Source organism: Xiphophorus maculatus, chromosome 11 (assembly GCF_002775205.1).
Source record: "Xiphophorus maculatus strain JP 163 A chromosome 11, X_maculatus-5.0-male, whole genome shotgun sequence".
Taxonomy (NCBI): Eukaryota; Metazoa; Chordata; class Actinopteri; order Cyprinodontiformes; family Poeciliidae; genus Xiphophorus; species Xiphophorus maculatus.
Genome location: NC_036453.1, coordinates 5,863,785 through 5,878,692, shown reverse-complemented (window position 1 = coordinate 5,878,692; position 14,908 = coordinate 5,863,785).

Genomic DNA, 14,908 nt, shown 5'->3' with positions numbered 1-14,908 from the left:
CTGAAAGACTTAAAGGAACCCTGGGGGGTGGGCGGGTGGGGGGGGGGGGGGGCAGAGAAAAGACGCTTGATCAGAGAGATATACTGACAGTTGGTGGAGTTTTATATCCTCACAACTATGACATGAAATGTCAAGCATACATAAAGTAACAGGGAGTTACTTTAACCTGCAATTGAATTTGAAAGAGATTAGAAAAAAAGCAATCTCCATCTTCTATACTGATGAAAAGTTTTTTTTTTTCATTTTAAAAATATACATCGCCTGTCATCTCAATAGCAAAGCAAATTCATGTTTATTCCTCTCATACTTTCTCCTAGTTGTTATGTGAAATATGGAGACAATGAATAATAAATTTGCGCTGGTTTGACCAGCTGTGGCAAACTAACAACTCACTCCTGTAAAAAGGTTTTTTTTGTGAAATCCCTCAAAATTATTTAAGATTAAAAATTTATCAGATAAAAAATTTTTGAGTTACTCTGGTGTAACTCAAATGTGTTACTGCCTTCATGTCTGTCCAGAACCGAACACAACACAAATGTTTTATCAGCCTTGTAATGTTTCACTTCACACCCGGCAGAGAAGCATTTTCCTTTAACGTTCTTTTAATGGAACATGCTCAGTACCTCAGTCATTGGCCCACAGTGCATGTAGGACACAGGGAACGACAAAATGCTGTGCAGCACATCAGTTGCTGAACTATCCACTCGGGAATAAAGATTTGGCAGAGAAGGTAAAAACTAGACTGTATTTCTGTCCTGTTGATCAGGTAGTTTTAGATTTTACAATGATACAAGTATAACTCTAAATATAATATCATGTAAAATATCTACATGTTATTCATACAGAAAATGAAACTTGTACATTACGTAGATTCATTACACATGGAATATTTCAAGCCTTCATTGCCTGTAATTTACGGTAAATATTTTTTTACTGAAATTATGGCTCCATATTACTGCCTCAGAAAATTAGGACATTCAATGAAAACAATATATTTTAAATAGACATGTCTGACATCTGAAAAGTATATTCAATTGTGTGCATTCAATACTTGGTTGGGTCTTATTTTGTTTGAATTACTGCATCAATGCAGTGCAGCATGAAGGTAATCAGGCTGTGGTTCTGCTGAGAAGGTAGAAGCACAGGTTGCTTTGATAGTGGCATTTAGATGATCAGTATTATTGGATAGATTCTCTTTTGGGTTCTGGTCATGGCTGTATGGTCACAGAACCGGTTTTTGGTACCTTTGGCTGGTGCCAAATGCTCTAAAATGGCTGCGTTGCTTGTGGGTTTCAGTGAACCACCAGCAGATGATATAGCACACGCAATCAGATCAGAATATGGAAACTACACATTGGACTTGAAGCAACATGAATTCTGTAATTCTGTTCTCTCCACTCTTCCTCCAGAATCTTTTCAAATGAAATGCAAATTTTACTTTTTTCCAAAAAGATGAACCACTGAGCAACCGCTTAGTTTTTTTTTAAATTATTATTTATTCTTTGTTTATCTGATTAGCCCAGGTAAGACTCTTCTGACTGTGGTATCTCTTAGTGGTTTGACATGAGGAATGTAACACCCACATGCAAAATCATGCTGACTTTGATATATTATTTTTTTTATGTCTTTCTTTAACAAGCAAGTCAAAGTGATGTCAGAAATCTGGCCAAGACAGCAGCCATACAAATCAGGATTATATAACCCGCTAAATAATACATAAAACTATATTCCTATTTACATACTATCATTTCTCAAAAAAACATTGACATAATATTTTTTTTAACTTACTAGAAAAATAGATCAACAGAAAAACAACCACCCATTCAATGTGACATGAGGTGCAAAAACAAGAATAGAACAATGAATAAATACACCAAGGAGTGTAAAGAAGGGGATTAGGGACAAGTAATTCTGCCTTAAAGGCCTGTAAAGATTTTTTGTCAACCTTGTGGCGAAGATTTCATCTCCCCAAAATGGTGCTTGAAATAAAGAAAGAAAGAAAGAAAGAAAGAAAGAGGAAGTTATTGATACAACAATGTTACGCAAGATGAATAAGATACTATTTTATGTTTTCTTGAGCTGAAATGCAAACAAAAATGTTGTTTGAGATCAACACTAAAAAGCTACTATAGCTAAAGTTTTCTCCACTGTAAACAGAAGTTAGTATTGACACTATGACTCAGTCACTACAACGTGAAAAAAACTAGTATAAGATTCACATTGGTCCTTTCTTCAGCCCATTTCTAAATGTATTATCAAAAATAATTTAAGTACAAAAAATATAATCTAATTTTGTAAGAATATACATATTGCACATGGGTCTTGAAAGAACTGTGAAGAAAACAGAAAGCTCCATCTCAGAATGCTTTGGGATCTCTTTGCCTTTGACAGTTTACCTCAAATGAAAGGAAAGCGAAGTTCCATTTCCACAAGACGGGTTAATGTCTTATGGCTTTCTGCAAGGAGTACAAATCAGATTATATTGTAATTCATAAATAAATCTATGTACTTTCTACAAAGTCCGTTCGATAAAGTGGTAAAAATCAAAGCACAGTGGAGATCTGTTGAATCTAACATACATTCTACGAATGCAGCCGAGATTGAGAAACCTGAAGGGGAACATGGCCTGAGGCTGTAAGAAACACCAGGGCAAGGTTATTTTTGCTAAAACACGATAAATCATCTGGTAAAAAAAATAAAACTAAAAAACGTTTAACAGGTACATTCAATAACAATATCACTCTATAAATATGTGTTTAAAAAAATGATATGCATTTATATATGTATATAAAATACATTTGATGATTGCTTGAAGCAAAAAAAAATGTTGATTTAAATCATTTATATTTAAATATAAGTGATTTATATTTAAAAGAAAAAAAGCTCTCTAAGCTTTTTTTCTTTTATGTCATTTGGTTCTCTCAGTCTAGTTTTTTTTATTTCTTTTCAATAAATCAAATTTTTCCCCCTCACTCGGTCTTGTCTTTGAGTTGATTAAAGTTCAGCTATAGCTGTCCTTTGGTCCTACTTCCAACCCTTTGCAGAAACCACAATGGAGACATTACTGGGAGGAGCCACACAGCGGGAAAATTAGTGTGATAGGTTCAAGTGAAAACAAATTTAATGAACCTTCTCCTGAATGATTGTCTCTATAATTTTTTAATTTTCTGTTGAAGATTGATGACATGCGCCTACAGTGACACACTTGAACAAAGTGAAGACTGGTAGCTCAAGAAAGAAAATCAGGCATGCAAAATTAACTTCAGTGGACTTCAGTAAACTCAGGGCTGGTTTTGGTTTTCTTGATGGCTGCAGTTAAAATGCCGTTAAGGTTTACTAAGGTTTGAAAGGATGGAAAAACAGGAACAAGAATAAAGCTTAAAAAATTAATAGTTCATTTGGATCTTTAAATTCAACATAATCAAATGTACCTTCTACAAACGGCAACAAAATGTACAGGAGTACCAAAATGCAGATATCACTGCAAGAGCACAGTGGCTGTAATCTGCATGAATGTGAGGCAGCTCATGTATTACTCCAAATCAGTTTACCCACACATCCTAACATGGCCAGAGAAAAATTACCCCGCCAATAAGAGCTCATAATAAAAACCACGAGAGAAGGAACCATCAATCAGAGTCAGATGACAGCTGTGTAATATAACTGCTGCATGGTGCAGGCTTGAGCATCAGTGTCTGCAGCTGTGTGCATGTCAATGTATACGTTGTGTGAGAACATGTTCCTCCTCTCTACAGTGTGTGTGTTTATGAAAGAGAGAGAGAGTGCGTACAGGTCTACTAGCGTTGCACTCCACTGCCATTGGCACGTAATGAGAACTTTATGTGTTTTCATTACTTTGTGCAAGACAACAGAATCACGCTGAGGGCAGTTGGCAGCTACAGGAGCTGGAGGAATGCAGTCAAATCACATTAAGGAGCTGAGATGTATGGTACCACAGGTGAGTAGGTAGGCTGACTGCTCAGCTGAGCAACACACACAGATATTCACACTGGGACAAGGCACACACACTCACTAACGTTATGATTCAGAAACAAGCAGGAAAAATATGATGAGAGCACAAGACTTAGATGGCATGGAGGGGTTTAAGACACAACTTTCCAAAGACTATGACCTTTATTGAGAAAAAACAACAACATGGTAAAGGTTGTCATTTTCAAATGACATTTGTGTTGTTTGAAAGAATACAGTCAGTAGGTAATGACTTGCAGAAGAGATTTTAAAGACTTAATGTCAAAGTTGTACTAGATCACAACAAGAAGGAAAGAACTGTAAAGATAATTTCAGCAAACATTTCAAAACAAAGAAGCTATGCTGCTTCGGTTGTCTATTGATCCTTTTTTAATTATGTCACCTAATCACGCCGTGACAGACTATCTGGTAGCCTGGTAGAAACCAGCCCCTTCTTCTAAGCTTTGGTTCGTACGGAGAGAAACAGGAAAACTTTAGCAACTGGGTAAAATCAAATCCAATCATTCAAAACACATTATGCACCAGCTTGATGAAGTTTTATGGAAAGTGGGGGCCCCTGTAAACAGCCCCATGGGAAGTAGGGCTAGAAATAAAATGTGCTATACATTTCCCCTGCTCCGACTTTAATTGCTCAACATTTGGAGTTCACTTCCCCTGCAGCCATTGTCAAGCTACAGCCGTAGGCAGATTACAATTCTAAAACAGTCAGAAATCGATGTAAATCAACTGAAATTCAACTGGAAAAATTGAGCTCAATGGGAGAAACCCCAGGAGAAGAACAGTCTAGAAATGAAAATGAAGTTCAACTTCATGGAACAACAATGGTCCTTAGAAAAAAAAGGAAGGTGACAGTTTTTAGATACTACTATAATGAAAAAAGGAAAAGTAGCTTACTTTTTCCTACCACTACTACCACCACAGGAAAAAACCTGCAGAAGTGGAAAAGAGGAGCAAAAATGCAATGTGGGTTTTAGATTGAAAAAGTGAACAAATCTTGAGAAAACTGGCAGGTTAATAGGAGGTAAGCACCTTGAGACTGAACAATATTTAATCTTGGTGGCACAAATATGTCCCTGATGAATTTGGCCTGAAACTAAACACATTGTTTTAATTTTTGCCACAGGCCTAAGACTGCTCAGTGTTCTTCTTACTAAGAAATGCAACGACTAGCTTGGGGAGAAATGGAGTACGGGGAGCCACACAAATTATTGCTTGTAAATTATGAATGTGGAACTGTATGAGACAGGAAATGAGTCAAAATGAAGAAACGAACAAGCTGCAGTGTGATTGTACTGAATAAAAACAAAGTACTTGTAATGATTCTCATAAAGCTGCTGTATTAAAACTTAACATCATGAGCGAATGTTATAGTGCTAAGCTACAACATTTTTTTAAGAGTTGTGCATATACAGACATATCTCTTATCCCTAAAGGAACTGTGCTAATTGGTTCTACTCCTATGGAAATGCATCTCTGTTCCAATAAACATAAATATAAAAATATTCTTCTCTTCTGTAGAGGTATTTATTAGGATATAAAACAAGGAACACATTGAAATCCAGTAGAATACACTGCACAATAAAACCAGGCACATTTATTTGATGCATTCTCCTTAATGGTTGACAAAAAAGAAATAGATTTATACTTTAACCCAAACTACAGTTTGGTTGAAATCAATAAACAACTTTTTAAGGATCAGAATCAGCTTTATTGGCCAAATTTGAGTAAGTAAGCAATTCTACTGGAATTTCTTTCTAAATTTAATTTACTAATTAATTTTTTATGTATTATACTTTTGTTATTATTCAGTAAAAAAATAAATAATATAGACTCTAACATGTCTAAAATCAGTCTTGTCACTATATTTATCTCTGCATCTCCCAGACTCGTGTCTTCTTCTAGCAATCAGGTCAGTCACAGTGTCTCACCAGCTTGCGTGTGCTTACAGAAATCCTGCATTCACACGATTGGCAACCTGACAGTCCAGGAAAAAGCACGATGGGAGTTGGAGGGATAAGGCAGGGTAAAGTGAGAATTGAGAGCAAAGAAACCAGGGGTATGGATTGCCGTCATCGAGAATAACACGTGAAAGGCATGTTATACTGGGTGAAAAGAAATAGACCAAAAGAGAAGTGAGAAGAATAAATAAAATAAAATGAGACTTTGTGGCAACGCTGCGTCCTCCTGAGACCGTGTGATGCATTTTCGCTGCCTGACAAGCATGCTTTTTCACAGCAATGAACGTTAAGGCGAAGGGGGGACACAGTGAATCAGCGGCATCTCGCTCTCTTCTTCAATATGTCCCCCTTTCTCTCACACACATTCATCTCCCAATGGATGCCATGCCGCTGACTTGAAAAGATGAGCATTTGCATTTCTCTACCCCAGTGTCTCCAAACTCACGTGCAGACTCACGTGACAGTGAGTGTGCACGGCTGCCTGAGTGCACGTGTGTGGGGGTCTGCCTTTGTTTATATGTGTGTGAGGGAGTGATCCTGCACAGAGACACAGAACATTTTCCCATTTGCATGTTTGGGCTTTTTTATCACACCCAAAGCAGAGTGCATGTGAGCATGTATTTGTATTTTTGACACGTGTTGTATCTGGTTGAGACAGGATTCTCTGTCCCCAAAACATTTTTATGCACTTAGACATGGAGCTTAGAGCAGACATAAACAAGAGTTTCTCTTCTCACTGTAGCATATTCCAGCAGAAATCCTTGTTCTGAATGGTAACACATTTGAAATGATAAAAATTAACAAGCTTTTACAAAATGATCTCCAGCAAAAAATAACCATTTTATCGTGATAAGTACAACATTAAGGAGATCTATTATCCTTCCTTGAACAAGTTAGCCTAGGTCTATGGGCTATAAAAAAACATGTTAACTACATTTTTATTTTTTTGCAAAACTCTTCCTCAGATTAAGACATTTCACCTGGTTAGTTCAGCATATTTTAAGAAGAAGCTAAAAGCACTTAATTATTGATTAAAAAATAGCTGGATGGTTTCTTTAGTGTTTGGACTGTTTCTAGACACACTAAAGACCCAGAGGAAAGTACACAAATGTGAAAAAAGTAAATTTAGGTCCACTTTAAAATTCTTAAACATCAAGACATGCAGACATGGCACCAGTCCATCTATCTTTTTTCTGTTCCATTTTGTCCCCATTTGGTGAACAAGACTAAGACCAGAATTAGCTGGAAGCCGTACAAAAATCATTTTCTATGGCCTGACTGAACTCGTCCCACACCATGTTTCCAGTGCAAGGTTATTCTACTGCTATAAAAGCATATCTTAGATATTAAAATGGCCAGCAAAGGACAGTCCAATACTCTTTCTATCATTTCAGCACTTTCTGTTGCGTCACTTTATGCTTCAGACCTGGAGATCCCACTCATTTGTATTAATTCATAAAGGCATAGGGAATGAATGTCACTGGCACCAGCCATTGTTCAGGTTCCTGGCCAACAGGAACATCATGAGCTATAAATCACTAACACATTGTACATCAGAGTGCACGTCTCAGGCTCTCACACTAGTGCCCATCCTACCACTAATCTAGACATACAAAACAACATCCTCACTCTGGGAGAGCAGATGGATGGCCCAGAGCAGACCATGGATATCGTCACTTGGGACAAGTTTCCAACAGTCTGCTGTGGCCTGTAACTGGTTCATCAACTACACCTGCTACTCTTGCCTCCTTTTGTCACCTCATTCAACAATTTCTTAATGCTGTCAAGTCATTTTTTACCGTTTCTCGTCAGTCAAAATGGTTCTGATTGCTTTTAATAAATGAAGGTTTGAAAAATTTAATGATGCTTTCACAAAAAAAGACAAAGGAGCTGGATTAGTGCTTTGGTATCTAATAGAAATGTTTTTTTTAAATAAATGTGCCATTCTTTTCACCAGGATAGATAGAAAATCTGATTTAGTCAATTACAGAGCTCAGAGCTAACCTCTAACCCTGTCTTCAAAATTGTTCATAATTTTCATATACCAAATACCCTTCAATAAAATGGTAAGATGATACAGCAAGGTTAGAAACAGGCCAAACTTTGTGGATCTAGTTGCTCCTCTCTTCCTATCACACTTGGTTCATCTTCACCATGTCTAACACTAAGCATTCATCAAATTCAGACAATAAATCAGCCATATCAGCAGCCCGTCAACGGTGACTGATAATTTGCACTTCCTCAAACAATGCATATATAAATATCCCTTAAAAAAACAGAAACATGCCCTCCCTACCCTATAGATAGAAGGAAAACTTGACATTCTTAAAGCAGTTCATGGCTATTAACGCTTATCACTCATAGTTACACCATTCTTTAAGTCCACTGCTCTAAATTCAAACAACTGCTTTAGACCAGTGTTAAAATTCAATAAAAAACTGGTCTAGAAGTGTAGTAAACATGGAGATTTTCTACTTTTATACTGACATAGTTTTTCACATTTTATTACATGGGAACCACAAAAACTGAGGTTTAAAAAGTAGGGTCAAGTTATTGAACAATGTCCCTTACTCTGATCCTATCATTTTGCACATTTCAGTTCATCATGCAACAACCCCTTCACATAAATGCACCAAGACATGCCCACTTAAACTGATGAGCTGGGCAAAAATAAACACTAGACATCCACAGCTCAGCTAGAAGAATCTGTTGGCATGACAACTGTTGGTACTGCAGTCCACAAATTTGTTCTTTTTATAAGAGTGGCAAAAAATACACAATAGAAAGAACACACATAAGAATCTAGTATGTTTGCTTTATCCAGTTGGGGACACAGCAAAGTCTGATAACAGCTAAACTGAACTTTTTCCAGGAAAATGCCAACGCTAAGTGTAGCGGAAAACCAAAGCTGGAATGGACACCAAACATAATGGCATATGAATGGTACATCCTATAAAAATGTACTTATGTACAGCTTCAAAAGCATTATTATTTTAGGTACAAACTAGTTTACACATTTTTAGTGCCCAAACTGAAGCAATGCAATATGCGGAAAACTGTGAATATTTCACCTATGACATGGAAATTGAAGCTTTAGCAAAGTGTCTGTAAAAAGGTAATTCATTCAGATGGGAATTTCACAGTTGAGTATTGTTCACATTGTATCTATGTATTCATTAATAAATTGATAGACTTATACGTATTCAACAAAAAAATGAAAGGACAATTTCATGGCATGAAGTTTTCTAATGAGACAAGTATCAGCAATGTTTCAATGTCAGTGTGCAAGTGTACAGCACTTACACACTCGTCAACGTTTGATGTAAACACAGTTACATGCAAGGAACATTGTGAAAACCCCAAAGCTGCTTGCAGCATTTGATTAAACTGTCATGAGCAGCTGCAGTTGTCAGGGTCTGTTCGGCGCTGAAGTCTAATGGCCATTAGATTTCCGGAGTAAGAGACGGTTGTCGAGTGAGCGGCCCCGATGTGGCCTTAATGGAGATTTCATTACCACTACGAGGAACATTGTTGAGGTCTGCTGGCCTCAAACGGTGGTGGCGTCTGATCACTGGCAGTTTTTACAAGTCCAGTTAATAAAGAAGGCCTTCCGACTTCGAATGAGGAGTATCTTTTTTTTTTTTGAAGCAGTACAGAGAAAAAATACTACAAGATTAATGTATTTATTTGTTGTAACTGCAGAAAATATTGACATTTCTGCTTTACAGGTTCATCTAAAAATATGACTATCTTTAAAATATGTTAATTTCATTGATTCAAGAAGAGAAAGTCAAATAGAGTTATGGCATACAGAGTAGTATCCAGTATTTCAAGCTCCTATTTTATTAATTTTGATGATTATGACTGTTCAATAGCAAAAACCTGAAATTCTGTTTCCCAGATAACTAGAATACCTCCATGTACATTTGTTTGGTTAGAGTCTGCTTACGCATAACTTACTGCATCAATGCAGCATGGCATGGTGATCAACCAGAGGTGTTGATGTTGTCAATGTTGCTTTAATAACGACCTTGAGCTCATCTGCATTGTTTGGTTTGGTGTCTCTAATCTTCCTCCTTATAAAGGTTTTGGTGAGGTGAGTGAAGCAGTGATTTCATGATCACTGAACCAGGATTTAGTACTTTTGGCAGGGTTGGTAAAATCTAATTAACATCTCCAATAAGCTTTTTAGCAGACGGAAGCTTGAAGTACTTCCTGGTAGACAGCTGTGCTGACTCTGGACTTAATAAAACACAGTGGACCACCACCAGCAGATGACAGGACTCCCAAATCATCACTGACTGTAATAACATTAAAGAACTTGGACCCCCCTCGTCTCCACTCAAGTCTGTATCCATTCCTGTTTCTTGTGAACTTTTTCTGCTACACTTTTGCTTTCATTAATGTGATTACAACTTTATAAAGACAGCAGCCAGCTACTCGAGCAGTTCTATTTAGTAACAATAATTGTTCGTTGAACAAATATAAAGTCTATAGTATTCTCAATGATTGCACAATATTTCTTGAGCTATAATTATTAAAATGAACAGGAGTAAATGCTTTGAAACATATCAGTATGTGTAATACATCTTTATGATATAAGAGTTGTACTTTTTGAACTGAATTACCTAAATAGCTTTATGACAATTTACTCATTAATGTACAGTAGATATACCTGGAAAGCAATTTTATTCATTCTTATCTTTAGATCAGTTCCTACATTTCATACCTAGCTTAGAGTGAGGATGTTGTTTTGTATGTTTATATATATACAAAACAACATATATATATATAAATTCACAGAAAAGTGTAGGCTATTCCTAAGCCTGAATACTTTCTAACGTCCCCTAAGGTGGGAGTCACTGTTATGTTATTAAAGCTAAAGTTTAATCAGTGATACTTTTATAACGAATTTATGTCAGATCATGATTTCTTGGTTAAAGTCAGGTTATCATAACAAAGACATTTTGAATAATGTCAACTTTGTATTAAAAGTGTCATGATTTACCGAATGACACTTTATGACACCAGTCAAAAATATTCATGAAGACTCACTCATGTTCATGACAGGTGTTGTCATGTTTGTGACTGTGTTATGACAGTCTTATTCACAACCCGTCAAATAAAGTGTTACCATACTTTCTAACCTCCCCTAAGGTGGGAGTCACTGTTAATAGCTCTTGCTATTATCTTTCCATCTAATGGAGTAAACATTGCTTAATTAGCAGTGTTTACTCCATTATCCTCCAAAGTGAACTATATTTAGCTAATCAACTTGCTGCATGTAACGCTGAGCTCTCTCAATCTTCTGCTTCAGTTAAGCTAGCTAGAAATACAACTTTAAGTATTAACTTTCAACAACCACCTGAATTATCTGTGTGTTTCTCCTGTTTTGCCTCCTCTTGTCTTTCTTCCTGAGCACCTGACAGCTTTGGCATTTTGACATGATGTCACATTAACTTTTTTTACTGTAAAAATGCTGTAGATTGATGACTGAGGCCGGCTGCTTGGTGTGTTCTTAAAGCCAGAGCTGTCACTGTCTGTTGGGCTGGCTGCCTCCGCTTGCTCGTTAAACTGAGCTGTGTTCTCTGTATGCTGTCTGGCCAGCAGAAGACTGCACACTGCTGAAGGGTGTTCCTTTTGAATGATGCTTCATATATGCTCTAGTGGGTTTTGGTAATATCACAAAATAATAGTACATAGGGCAGTGTTGGTTGTAGGCCGTCAGTATGAAAAAAACTTGCCTTTAGTGCACCGCTATAAATTCACTGCGCCCAGCCTTTGCCTATACTGCATGTAGTCGTGGCCGGCTCTGCTCTGGACCTTCTGCTTATGTTTGGCTTAATGTTAACATGTTACGGTATTTTCTCATTGACCTGTTTGTCACCAGGTTCTGCTGGAAGTTTCTTCTTGTTAAAGGGGAGTGTCCTGTCTGCTGTCACTACATGCATGCTTAGAGTGATGGATTGCTATAAAATGAACAATCTGATGCAACCTACTGTCCAGTATTGCTACTTTCTCATCCAGGAGGCACATTTGCTACAGGTCAGTGAATTGATGCAATCTACTGGGATTCCTTGGAAAAAAACTTAACATTATTGTATTGTTTGATACAAAATTGGAATGTACCTGATTGTGAATTTGTTTGTTTTGATGTATTGGATTTTTGTCTTTTTTCTGTAAAGTGACTCTAGACAATATTTTCTGTGAAATTACTAAGTAAAACACTGAAATGAATTGAATTAGGCAGTTAGATTCACTGCCCTCTTTGAATAGCAGTTTTTTAGATGTGCTACCCAACTCTCTGAGCAGTGACCCTAAACTAATAATGAAGATGCTTTCATTCATCTGGACATGCTGAATAGTTGATTTTCCTACAAATGATGACAGCCCACTTATTTTTTTGATTAATATAGCTAATAATTTAATCAGAAAAGAATAAGGGATATCGATGTTTATCAGCAGATCTTGATCAATTGATCTCTAAATTTAGAAAAAAATACATGAAACAAGACAGTGATGTTATGGAAAAAATGTACACCATTCTGGCACTATTGAAAACTGTGAATTCTGCACTAATTGTCCCAAGACACTTGCAATAAGGGGAAATATTAAAAGTAGAACAAATACTTCAAATACATGACAGGCCTTACTGTCTAAAAAATGAAAAACCAATAAATGTTCAAAGATAAGAAGCAGTGTGTCAATATCTTTAGAAATTTAAACAGGAATTTAAAATAAAAACATCACACTAATAAAGCTTTGTGCTAGTTAGCTCCAGAGAAGATGAAATACCTTCTCTGCATTAAATCTCCTCCCAGCCCATCATCAAGCTCTAAACCCGAGGTGGTTCTTCTCTTATTTATTCCTCTTGCTCTGTGCTCACCACATTTCTTCCCCATCAGCATACAGCATATCTCCAGCTAATCTCCTGCACTTCTTCATCCTCTCCCTGCATTATCAAACATCGCTTTCTTCGTTTGCCTGGTTTTTATTTATTTAAATGCTGTGAATCTCGGGCTCTGCAGTGGGTTTGTGGTCTCCGGGGCTGTCGATGTGATTGCTCAGACTATTTAAAGCATCAGAGGAGGGAAGCAGAGTAAAGCCGCAAAACAAATGCTTGCCACTCTGCAGTAAAGTTTATTATATCTGGTTGAGTCTCTTGTCAAACGAAGGCATAAAGTCAGAAGGCCATTAAGTTGGGTAAAATCATTTACCCTTTTTAACCTTATTTTTGTCCTGCTGTCTTCATATCACCAGACCTCATAAGGCTTAAGAGATGAATGAAAACCTTTTCACACAAAATTAGTCCCAATAGAGGTCATCTATAGACCAATAGATAAATACCCCAATGAAAATCAGAGCTGTTAATTAAACTGTAGCGCTGCTTAAACAGCAGCAGCACCTATTGATTGACGGTCGGCTAAAGGTGTTAAGAGATGTCAGACTGTAACATAGTGCTGACTTACAAGGAGATTGAGGGGATTTTTTGTTGGCCACATCACACAGATGATCCTGTGGGCCAAACAAATGGGCCACAAATAATCATAAGCAAATCTAATTACACTAGGAGCAATATTTTTCTTACAAACCAATATACGTGAAGAAAATTATTTCATTAACTTAAATGAATTACAGTTATTTTCAGAAAAATGCCAGAAGTGGTGTGTAGAATGGCTGCTTACTGGAAGTTTGCCATGATAGCAAACTAGACTGAAAATCTAACACAGGAGGGTTTTGCTCCCCTTTTTTTGCCAAAACAACCCAGACCTGTCAAATTGGAATAGACTAGGCGGATTGTGGTATCTGGCAACAAGATGTTAGCAGCAGCTCCTTTATGTAGAGTTAGATGGCCCTCCATGAATCTATAAACTCAAGATCTGGGATCTGTGAACAATGATGTTGATTTTCCTCATTGTTTTAAAGCTGTAGTCTGCCTATGGTTGTAGTTCAGCAATGGCAGTGGAGGAAGTGGACAAAGACATTCAGTCCATGTTGGCTAAATATTGATTTAACATTAACAACCATCTTGTTTGATTTGGTACTTCTCTCTTTGGAGTGGGGGACGGTAGCTTACACCCATTTTTTGGAAAATTCATTGAACAAGCATAGCAATTACATTCATTGTAGTCAAATGTGAGTAATATGGTAAAATTTAAAATTTCAACCGGGTCCTCGTCTCCTGCAAGCAATCATTCTAAATAGCCAAGGGTCCAGACCCTCTGAGCGCAGCAAAGTGTAGAACCCGGGGCTGGTTCATACCAAGCCAAAACTTCAAATTTGTTGCAGGACCCTCAAACTAATCCGAAACTATTTTTCCTTATGGCAGAGTACTCTGTGCTTCTGAATGCATTGTGCACCATCAGGAAATACAGTTTTTAGAAGGGTGTGCATGATCTGCTAAACACAGGGGATATGAGTAAATGTAACATCCAAATAGATGACGGCACCCAAAATTTCCCAACAAAGCAGCAGCCAAAGCATCACATCGACTCCACTGACCTGCCTTTGTCTTATAGTGCAGCCTGGTGCCTCATGTTTCCCAGGTGAGTGACATATATCCATGTAAAAGAAAAAATGCTTCATCAGATCAGGGTACCTCATTTGTTGCTCTTGTGTCTATTACTTGTTCTACTTGGAGTAGAAAGGCATCACCCTGTGTATTCTGTTCCCTTTTTTGGGCTGTTTTTGATAGATACTGACCACAGCAGATTCGGTACATGCCAAAAGTTTCATCTTTGGGAATGCTTTGACCCATGGTTTCATCATCAGCTCGCTCAAATCCTTCTGATTAACCATTTCTTCTGCTTCCAGCACATCAACTTTCAGAATAAAATGCTCACTTGCTGCTTAATATTATTCCACATACTAAAAAATTTAATGATGAAGATATAATCAGTGTATTTCCCTTTACCTGTAAGTGATTATAAAGTAATACCTAATTGGAATAGTAATTTACT